The sequence below is a fragment of the Chelonoidis abingdonii genome, chromosome 3 (assembly GCF_003597395.2).
Source record: "Chelonoidis abingdonii isolate Lonesome George chromosome 3, CheloAbing_2.0, whole genome shotgun sequence".
Taxonomy (NCBI): Eukaryota; Metazoa; Chordata; order Testudines; family Testudinidae; genus Chelonoidis; species Chelonoidis abingdonii.
The window spans coordinates 88514587-88525315 of NC_133771.1; positions in this window are offsets into that span (position 1 = coordinate 88514587).

The following is a 10729-nucleotide window of genomic DNA, read 5'->3' on the forward strand; positions in this document are numbered from 1 at the left end:
TTGAGGAACTGGTTGGGCAAAGGGTTGCCTAGCAACACAGTCACCTGGAGGGGAGTGTCTGTGACCACCTGAGGAAACTGATCAGGGAGACAGATACTGGAAAGTTATACAAAGGCAGGAGCTGACCTGATTGGGGTCTTAGGCCATTTTCACCAGCTCAAGCTGGGGGAGCAGCTGCAGAAGCCTGATGAACCTGGGGTGAACCCTGCCTACCTGAATGCAGATAGACTCCTAAGCTAATGTTGAACTAGAAGGGGTTATTGCCTGCAAGATAAATGTTTTCTAAAGGATCTTTCTTGGGCTATTGGACAAAGAGTAATAGTGTCTTAGACCAGTGGTTCTCAACCAGGGGCCTAGGGTCTCTTAAGGGGCTGCCAAACTAAACCAGAGAGCAGGGCCTCAGTTAAGACGCACGGGGGCCCAGGACAGAAAGCCAAAGCCTGAGTACCGCCGTCAAGGGCTGAAGCTCATGCCCCGCCACCCAGGGCTGAAGCCAAAGCCTGAGCAACTTCGTTTCACAAGGACCCCTTTGGCATGGGACCCTAGGCAGTTGCCCTGCTTGCTACCCCTTCATGCCAGACCTGGCTTTTGATCTACTGCATATGCAGAAAAACAGTTGTGGCACCACTGGGCCGTGGAATTTTTATAGTATGTTGGTGAGGCCTCAGAAAGAAAAAGGTTCAGAACCCGTGTGTTAGACCACTTGGCATAGGATTCTGTTTGCTTTCACTACTGCATTCCTCTGAAGAAAAAAGGCTGCCACCTTTGGTGGGATGCTGGGGAACGTGCAAGAGTTGCTGGGGAGGCTCTGGGGGAAGACAGAAGTAGTTTCAGGACCTACCTGATTGGAGTGGGGCGTGGGCAGGACCCCTCTACAAAGAGGCATCAGTTGCATCCGGAGCAAACAAAAAGCGAACGCTGGTCTCGGTATCCTTTGTTCTGTCTGTGTGTGAGGGGATGGACTAGATGACTTCAAGGCCTCTTCCAATCCTACATTTCTATGATTCTAAGTCCCATATTAGCCATACCCTTATTTTGCCTGGGGTCTATGACAGACTTACAATTACTCAGGTTGTCCTGTTCCCCATTTTTAAATATTGGCACATTAGCTTATTGATATCCCCTGACAGCAATCTGAATGAGAAACAGGCAGAGCTCTTCCAAATCTGAGAAAACTCCTGAGTCTTTTTCAGGCATAGTTTCCCAGAATAGTCCCCTCTCCTGTAAGTAGGGCTATGTTTTGTCTTCAGTGTACAACCTTATATTTGGCCCTATTAAAACACATTGTTTGCTTGTACCCAGCTTACCAAACTATCCAGATGTTTTCTATCAATGACCTGTGCTCTTCATTATTTACCACTCCTGCAATCTTTGTCATCTGTGAACTTTAAATAATTTTGTTTTCTTCCTGGTTATTGAAAAAAATGTTAAATAGCATAGGGCCAAGAACCATTCTCTGCAGGATCCTACTAGAAACATACCCAGTTGATGATGGTTCCCCAATTATAATTACACTGAGAACACTGGTCTCGTCTGCTTCAGAGATAAAATGTGGTATTTTTTATGTATTTTGATGTGCTGAATTCAAATATGACAATTAAAACAATTGATTGGCTACTGTTTTTAAGATATTTAAGTTTTTACATTTTATGTCTATGTATATTGTGTAGATAGTAGAGTTTTAATCATAAATTGTAAACCTAGGTCTTTTCATGTGTTTATGGTTGCTTTACATGATAATATATTCACCTGTCCTGTTATGTAACACTTCAAAAATCAGCAAAAGGGTTATATAAATAAAATATATGAAACCAAAGGCAAAAAACTATTATCTACATAGTTTAGTCCTTCAGTGTCTACTCGGTGCTTCTTGGCTTGTCTCTTGTATCATTAAAGAGCATCTCTTGTCACTGTTCAGCAATAGTCTGCAAGCATTGATGGGCTCCATTTGCCCTGATAGCATTTTTCCATTGTTGCAATGTCTGGTGAAATCGCTGCTGTGCTCGTTGCTCACTGCTCCGCAGTTCGGTGGAAAAAAATCTAGATGAGAATGCACAAAATGTATCTTAGTAACATGTTGGAACCAAGGCTTTTGTATGCCTTGAGGAGGTTTTCCACCAACACACCTGTAGTTGTCTGCCTTGTTGTTGCAGAGAAAATTTATTGCCACTAACGGAAGGCTTTCCATGCCGTCTTTTCCTTGCCACGCAGTGCACGTTCAAATGCATCATCTCGAAGAAGTTCACGAATCTGAGGAGCAACAAAGACATCTTCCTTTGTCTTAGCTTCACTTAACCTTGGAATTTCCACGGAGTACTTGAAAGCTGCTTGTGTTTTGTCAATGGCCTTGACAAATCATCATCAAGACCCAGCTTGATGTGTAAGGGTGGGTAACAAAACTTCCTTGATTCAACAAGTGGTGGAGTGCTGAACACTTTCCTCCCAGGCTCCAATGACTGTTGGGTGGCCAATCTTTTTGATGTAGTGGGAATCTCTTTGCACGACTATCCCATTCGCAGAGAAACAGGCAGTACTTGTGTATCCATTCTGCAGACCAACAAGAGAGCAACAACCTTCAAATCGCCACAAAGCTGCCACTGATGTTGGTCACAGTTTATGCACCTCAAAAAGTTGTTTCATGTTGTCATAGGTTTCCTTCATATGGACTGCATGACCAACTGGAATTGATGGCAAAACATTGCCATTATGCAGCAAAACAGCTTTAAGACTCGTCTTTGATGAATCAATGAACAGTCTCCACTCATCTGGATCGTGAATGATTGTTGAGGGCTGCCATCACACATCGATGTTGTTGCAGGCTACAGAATCTAACTTCCATGAAGAAGAATGGACAAAATCCTCTTTGACGGTCACAGAACAGGAAAACCCTAACTCACCTCCAGGAGATTCCACTGCTGTAGTCTGGAGCCCAACAGCTAGACTGAGCCAATCAACAACTTTAAGCATCATTTTGTTCTCAGTGACCCAGAATTAGTAAAGTTTGAGCTACATTTATTTCAGAAGCATTTTGGCTGTAGAGCAGTGGAACCTGTCAGCCAGTTTTTAATCTACGTAATGTGGCGCCTGGTGATTTTTTTTTTTTGGAACTATTCCAGTTTCTTAATTATAATAGTGTGGTACCAAGTCAAATGCTATATAAAAATCTAAGTATATAACACCAACACTATTCCCTTTATCAACCAAACTTGTAATCTCATCAGAAAAAGAGTTTGATAAGACCTATCTTCCGTAAAGGCAAGTCAATTGGTATTATATTACCTTCCTGTACTACTTTATTAATTGGGGAAAATATGATCTACATAAAATTTACAATAAGGTGGGAGCACAGTTAGTTGAAAGAGGGAATTCAAAGACTAGTTATCAATGGTTCACTCAGGGATGGTGTATTTAAGGGGTTCCTTCAGTGGTCTCCCTGGGGTCCAGTATTATTCAATACTTTCAGTAATGACTTGAATAATAGGGTGGAGATTGCTTACAAAATTTGTAGAGAACACCAAGATAGGAACGGTTGTGAGTACTGTGGAGCACAGGTTTAGAATTCAAAATGAACTTGATAAATTGGAGAATAGGTCTGAAATCAAGAAGATAAAATTCAATTAAAAAGTCTAAAGTACTTCATTTAAGAAGGAAAAAAAATCAAATGTAGAACTACAAGATGAACAACCACCATTGTGGTGGTAGTACTGCTGAAAAGGAGACCAGGCATTCTGGGGGAAAGAAACTGACTAGATGACAGATAGTGGGAAGGGGAAATTTGGGAAAAGGAAATGAGAGAAAGGAGGCAGATATTGTTGGGTGTCGACATGACCCAGTTTTCTGGGATTCGTGTGTTGGGGCCCTGTCCTAGATACGTTTACTGAAGACTGGTACATTCCCAGTTTCAATGGCGTCCCAGATCAAGGTCAGAAAGTTCACTCTGTTGACTGGTTGACTAAGGATGATTTGCTAGGGGAATGGAAGGTGTGTGGATGGTATATGTGGCAAAAAAAAAATAGGTGGCTTTGTTCTATATTTCCTGGATTTTGTGGCTTTTAGTTTGTTTTTATTGTTCCTTAGCAACCTTTGCTTATTTTCACAAGGTGTTTCTATGTTTGAATGTAATGGTTTACTCCTCGCTCCTACTAGCTGGGTTGCAGATAGGTGGAGCTAGAGAGGAGCTGGAGAATTGGAAAGTGACTGTGAAAGGCACCTTGGGTGTAGTGTTGGCTGTAGCTAGCCCCAGGGAAGACAGGCACTTCTGTGTCAGGGCTTTGGCTGCATTAAATAGCTTTAAAGACAATGCAGCCTTGGTGCATTCATTCAAATACTCCCAAGTGCTGCAAATGAAAAAGTAGTGTATGAAAGGTAAATAAAAGCTCTAATAAATTCGCATTTCAAACATGATTAAATAGAGATCAATGGAAAGCATTAGATATATAGTACAAAATACGTATTAGTATGTGCTTGTGTACATGTGCATAATATATAATGGATGGGTGGATGATTTCCCTGTCTCCAACGGGTCTTATCTCCTTGTTCAAATACTGCTAAATATCTCAACCAATGCTAATTTATCCCTGTATCCCAAAGATATTTCTGAAGAGAAGGGGTTTGTATCAAAAGTCAGGTCTTTGGGAAAGAAATCCTAGAGATATTTTGTCCTTGCCCACTTTGTGTCAGCTACTCCACCACTGAAAATAGCTTAGCTGTTCCCCTGCAACAGCCTAAGCAAGACTGAAGGTGGTGGGTGAATTTTTTTGACTTGGATGTATATTTTGAAGAAGATTATTAAGGAATCTGTGGACTCAATAAATTGAGAACTGTGTAATTAGAGCAAGCAGTGAGCATTGTAGAACAGGTCCAGGCTCATCCAGAAATTAGTACATCAACCATTCTTTGTTCACTCCTATTTTCTTCAACTTTCAGTGATATTCTATCAGCCTTTGAGCATTGATTTCATTACTTTTCCAACAGCCAAGAGGTAGATTTGCAAAATAACTCAGAAAATGGAGGTAAAATCCTAACCAGAACTTAATAGAAAAACAACAAAATTATGGTTGATTATAATTTTCCCAAATTCAGAGTACATCCTCCACTCCCAACACTCTCTGTCACTACTTATGCTACCACCATTCTTCTGATCAATCAGTCCCATAACCTGGGAGTTGCATTTGATGACTCCCTCTGTCTCTCACACCACTCATCTAGGATATGTCCAAATCTTGTTACTTCTTCCTCCATAACATTTCTAAGGTCCAGCCTTTTTTTCGGTCCACAATGCTAAAACTTTTTGATAGGTCCTCATCATCTCCTGTCTTGATTACTGCAATCTTTTCTTCTGTGATCTCCCTACCTTCCACATCATTCATCTCCAATCTATACCAAATGCAGCTGCGAAATATCACATTTAGCCTACCACACTCAACACATCACCTCTGCCCTTCAATGCTCTTAACATTTCTGCCTCACCTTTACTTATTTCATTGCTCCGACTCTTCCGCTTTGCCCATGATGCCAGCCTGGAATGAGAATTTCTTCAGAAATGTCTTTATGCTTTCTTCCACATGTTCCCTTGTTTACTGAATGCCTTTCTTCAAGGGATCGGAAATACTACAGCCTTCTCCTTCCAGATCTTTATTCAATTCCTATTTTTGCCATGATACCTACAGAGAAACAGAGGGTTTACAGCAGCTAGGCTGGTGGACAGTCTTTATTTAGTTATGTAATTACAAAACAAACAATATTAAATGTCTATATAGTGTAGATGTAAGCAGAGTCAGGATGAGCTGTACCCTGACATCTGGTGATGAATTATGGCGAGCGTGGAAAAGAATTTCAGAGGCTGATCATGTTTGCATAGGCACACCCACTCCGCCTAACATAGCCCACGGCGACCTAAAATGGTTACTTTCACAGCTGTGGGATCCCCAATTTCTTTGTTGTTGGGGCAGGAGGGATAAAGTGTCCTGATTAAGTAAATGAGGAACTATGAAACTGTTTTATGATAAAGGGTTTCACTATCAACTAAATAGCACTTGCTAGACAAGGGACATGGGTTCCAAAACCCAGTGAATTGAGAGAGGGTGGGGACAAGTATCTGTACCTGCTGGTGTAGGCCAGAAGCACCAGTTCCACCTACTCCTCTATCCACTGTGGAATATCAGAGTTGATTTTTGGTTCCCTTAAGAATCTAGATACAGGTTACTGAGCTGAACTCACTATGGGCTAATGCTGCACTAGCACTGGGGCTCCCCTACTGTGAGCTGAAATCACTAAAGAGCTGGAATTGCTGAGTTGAGAGCACTGTGTACTGTGCTAACTAGTGGGGGAGCCTGAAGCTATACTGCGGAGCAGAGCAGCTGGCAGAGCGAAGTGGAGCAGTTTGTGGAGCTACAGAGTGAATGGAGCTGAGCAGTTTGTGGGGACGGCTGGAGGGATCACGGGACGGCTGGTGGAGCAGAGCAGCTGGTGGAGTGGAGTGGAGCAGTTTGTGAGGATGGCTGGAGGAGCAGAATGGAGTGGCTGGTAGAGTGGAGCAGTTCGTGGAGAAGGTGGAAGCAGAACCTCACGGACAGGCAGGGCAGTTGGCCCCGGACCACGTAAGGTGCCCCTTTCTACCCAGGCTGGGAGGGGGGGACCTCTGCAGATAGACTCTTGAACTCTGGGGCTGCATTGACCCGGGATAGAGACTTTTGGATTGGGGGACTTTTGGGACTGAGAGTGATCTTTGGGTTGCTGGACTCTAGGGACATTTGGGGTATTGGACTTTGGAGTCTTGGGGTGATTTGGGGGTTGCCGGACTCAAGAGCCCGGAAAAGGACATGGCCCAATTTCCTGGGGTGGGTCTTTGCTCATGGTTTGGTCTATGAACTCTAGCTGAGGTGTTTTCCCAATTTAATGCTTGTTGTTTATCTCATGTAATTAAACCTTTTCTGCTATACTGAGACTCTGTGCTCACGAGAGGGGAAGTATTGCCTCTTCGAGGCGCCCATGGGTGTGTGTAAGATTTTCCCAGGTCACTGGGTGGGGGCTTGTGATGGAGTAGGGGCTGTCTGTGAGGGGAATGGGAGAAGAGGGGAGGACTTTAGCGGATGGACAATACCGGAGCCTGTAACCTGAGCTAGGTAAAGGAGGGGGAGGGTCAACACCTTTGCCCGGGAAGGAGGAGAAAGGAAGGGGCTGGCAGGAGGGAAGGAGTTTTCAGTTTGGGTTTGGGGCTGTGGGGCAGAATTCAGGGTATCCTAAGCTGGGATCCAAGCACCCTGAAAGCCCAGAAGGACTCGATTGAGGGGTCCTGACTGTGCCTGCAAACTCTGCCGTAACCTGCGTTCCTGTGTCCAATAAACCTGTTTTACTGGCTGGCTAAAAGTCACTGTGGGTTCCAGGAAGAGGGGTGCAAGGCCGGACTTCCCCACAATCCGTGACAGGGCTCGAGCTGGTTTTGCATTACGTTGTAGGGAAGGGACCCCTATGTATTGAACCCGGCCCTTGCTGCTATCAATTTGGCCTGGCAGAAGGGTTACATATATAAAGTGCATGTATGTATTATCTCCCTCTCCTCACCCTTTATATGCTCTATGACTTAGATTATAAACTCTTTGGGGCAGGCACCGTGACTTCTACATATGCATAGCACTTAATATAGTGGGGCTATAATTCTGACTAGTTAAATATTAAATTATAACATTACTTCAGATACTGTACTTTTTTACTAGGGTGTTATTTCAACCATCCTGTCTCCTTGACTCTACTGCCTGAAGTAAATCACAGCCTGCTACTGCAGCCTGTTTTGTTTGTTTTACAGCAGAATAACATCCTGTGCTTTTTTGCTGCACCTGTGATGCCTTTTATTAGCCACAGCTGGGCAGGCTGAGACCTAGTGACTGCAGTTATCAGGGGGAAATTGATGACAGACTTAGTCTCTTCCTTTCCTCACACTGAAGTCATAGGGACTGTTCCTATTTTTGTCCCATCAGGCAAGAATTTCTGCTTTCATAAGGAGAAAAGGGGATGGAATGAGCACGGCTTTCTGTTTTAACTGAGCTGTGTTATTCAATTTCCTTCTTAAGTAAGGGAATAAAGCCCTTTCTTCTCTGGGGAACAATTGAGAAGAGAGTGCTGCAGTGAGTTAGAGGAAAATGCAGGCTAGTTAAGTATGTTGTGCTGTCTATATCATGTTTTCTGATACAAGAGAGAATTCCCAGTGCAACAAGGAATTACAAGGTGGTGTAAGGGAAACAGCCCCAGCATCTTGAGGCTTGATCCTGCAACATGGTGGAGTCTAGGGGAGTTGAGAGTGCTCAGTACTTTGTAGGGCCTGGACTGGAACTGTTACGCTAGTATATCAGTAGATCTGCTCCTGGATGTTCCTATACATGAACACCAGCATAGTAAGAATCTTTCTTTTTCTGCCATGCAGTGCCCCTCACAGCCCATCTTCCCAACATTCGTTTTTTAAAAATTGGGTTAATATAAAGAACCCCTGAAACATTCTGATAAAAGCACAGGCAGTAAGTACGCCAATAAACAGTAATGAGTTTTTAATTCCTACCATCTTGAGCTCAGCCCCATTGGCTCACTTTGCATACAGTAATAGTTCTCCAGTGATTAGGGCTACTTAAGTGAAATGTTAGGAGGGCTTTTAACCCTATAAGGTGACATGCAGAGGAGGACAAAACGAGTTTGCGTGTGTGTGTGTGTGTGGGAGGTTGGTTTCTTTGTTTTAAAGAAGACCTGCAAGGTTTATTCCTACTTGTTTCTCACATTGAAAATTCAGGATCTGTCTATCTTGCTGTCCTGTGACAATACAGTGGATAAATGAAGAGCTAGTAGGCTTAGAACAGTGGAGAAACCGGATTAAGTGAGATGGGAATAAGTTTTGTTCATGCTGTTTAAAACTTCTTTTTGTTTAGAGGTGGGGTGGCGGAATGTGTTCTGTCAAATCTGCTTAATTCAAATGGGGTATGTCTACACTACAGGATTACTCTGATTTTACATAAACCGGTTTTGTAAAACAGATTGTATAAAGTCGAGTGCACGCGGCCACACAAAGCACAATAATTTGGCGATGTGCGTTCATGTACTGAGGCTAGCATCAATTTCTGGAGCATTGCACTGTGGGTAGCTATCCTGTAGTTATCCCATAGTTCCTGCAGTTGCCCCTGCCCATTGGAATTCTGGGTTGTGGTCCCAATGCATGATGGTGCAAAAACAGTGTCACGGGTGATTCTGGGTAAATGTCGTCACTAATTCCTTTCTCCGGGAAAGCAATGGCAGACAATCATTTCACACCCTTTTTCCCTAGATTGCCCTGGCAGATGCCATAGCATGGCAACCATGGAGCCCGTTTTGCCTTTTGTCACTGTCACTGTATGTGTACTGGATGCCGCTGACAGAGGCGTAACAAGAGCATTCATTGCTTTGCAAGGTAGCAGAGACGGTAACCAGTCTCTTACTGTCTGCCGTGCCATTGTAAATTGTGACTGAGATGATGTTATCAGTCTTCGTACTATCTGCTGCGTCATGGTGCTCCTGGCTGACCTTCGCTGAGTTGGCTGGGGCGCCAAAGACAAAAATATGGAGCCCCCTGGTCATCCCTCCTTTATATTTATCTAAAAATTCAGCCTTCTAAATATGGCAAATGTACTAAGAACATGTATCAGAGAACCAGAGAGCACAGCCGCTCCAGGCAGACCCACAGAAGTGATGAGGCGCAATGCCATTCTAGAGGGATTGCTCGCTGCATCACAACCCCACCCATTGCTTCCCTCCTCCCCAACCCTTCTGGGCTACCATGCAGGGTCCCCCATTGTGTATGAAGTAAAAAGAATGGAGGAAAAGAACACGACTTTGAGTGAGATAAATATGAGGAGAGCAGCCTCCAGCTCTAGATAGTCCAGGCATGGATATCAAATGGTGAGGGAGAGTGAGCGCAGCATCCCGCGCTATGTGAATAGTTCCCCAGGCAATAAACAGGAACTTTCTGTCTTTAGACATTCTGGATGAGGCGGTTACCAGCGTTCTGACCATCTGCCAGGTAATAACCGATCAGTTCCTATTTTTACCTCAGCGCCGCCCTGCTGACCTCACCTAGGCCAACTAGGACACTCAGGGCTATACGAGAATGGCTAACATCACTCGCACGTACCGTCTCCACTGGGAAGAGGGACCAGGATGCTTGCTCTTCATTGCGCCCAGCACCGTGTCCTAACAGGCAGGTCGATGCAGAAACATAACGGTGACATTGAAATAAAGTCAAAGAATACATTTTTTTCCGCCTTTTCTTTCACGGGGGGTGAGGGGAGTAAATTGACGAGATATACCTGAACCACCCTTGACAATGGTTTTGACCCTCCAAGCATTGGAGCATCTACATAGAATGACAAAGCTTTTCGGAGGACTGCAGGACTGGTGGATAGCTGAGTCTCAGTACGGCCTCCTCTCTCCATGAGCGTCAATTTGGATGCTGTTGCTTTCCGTACATCTTGTCACACCAGCCTGTGCTGTGGCCCACACTGTATCAAGCCGGAGTATTTTTTCAAATGCTTGGCCATTTTCGTCTTCTGAGACCGAAGCTCGTGAACAAATTTGTCTCCCCATACAGCGATCAGCATCATATTCTCCTGTACGATCCATGCTGGAGCCTTTTTGGATGGATGCATCGCCACCTGCCTGAATCAGAGCTCACGCTGGGCAAGACAGTAAAGAAATTCAGAATCGGGTCTTCCCT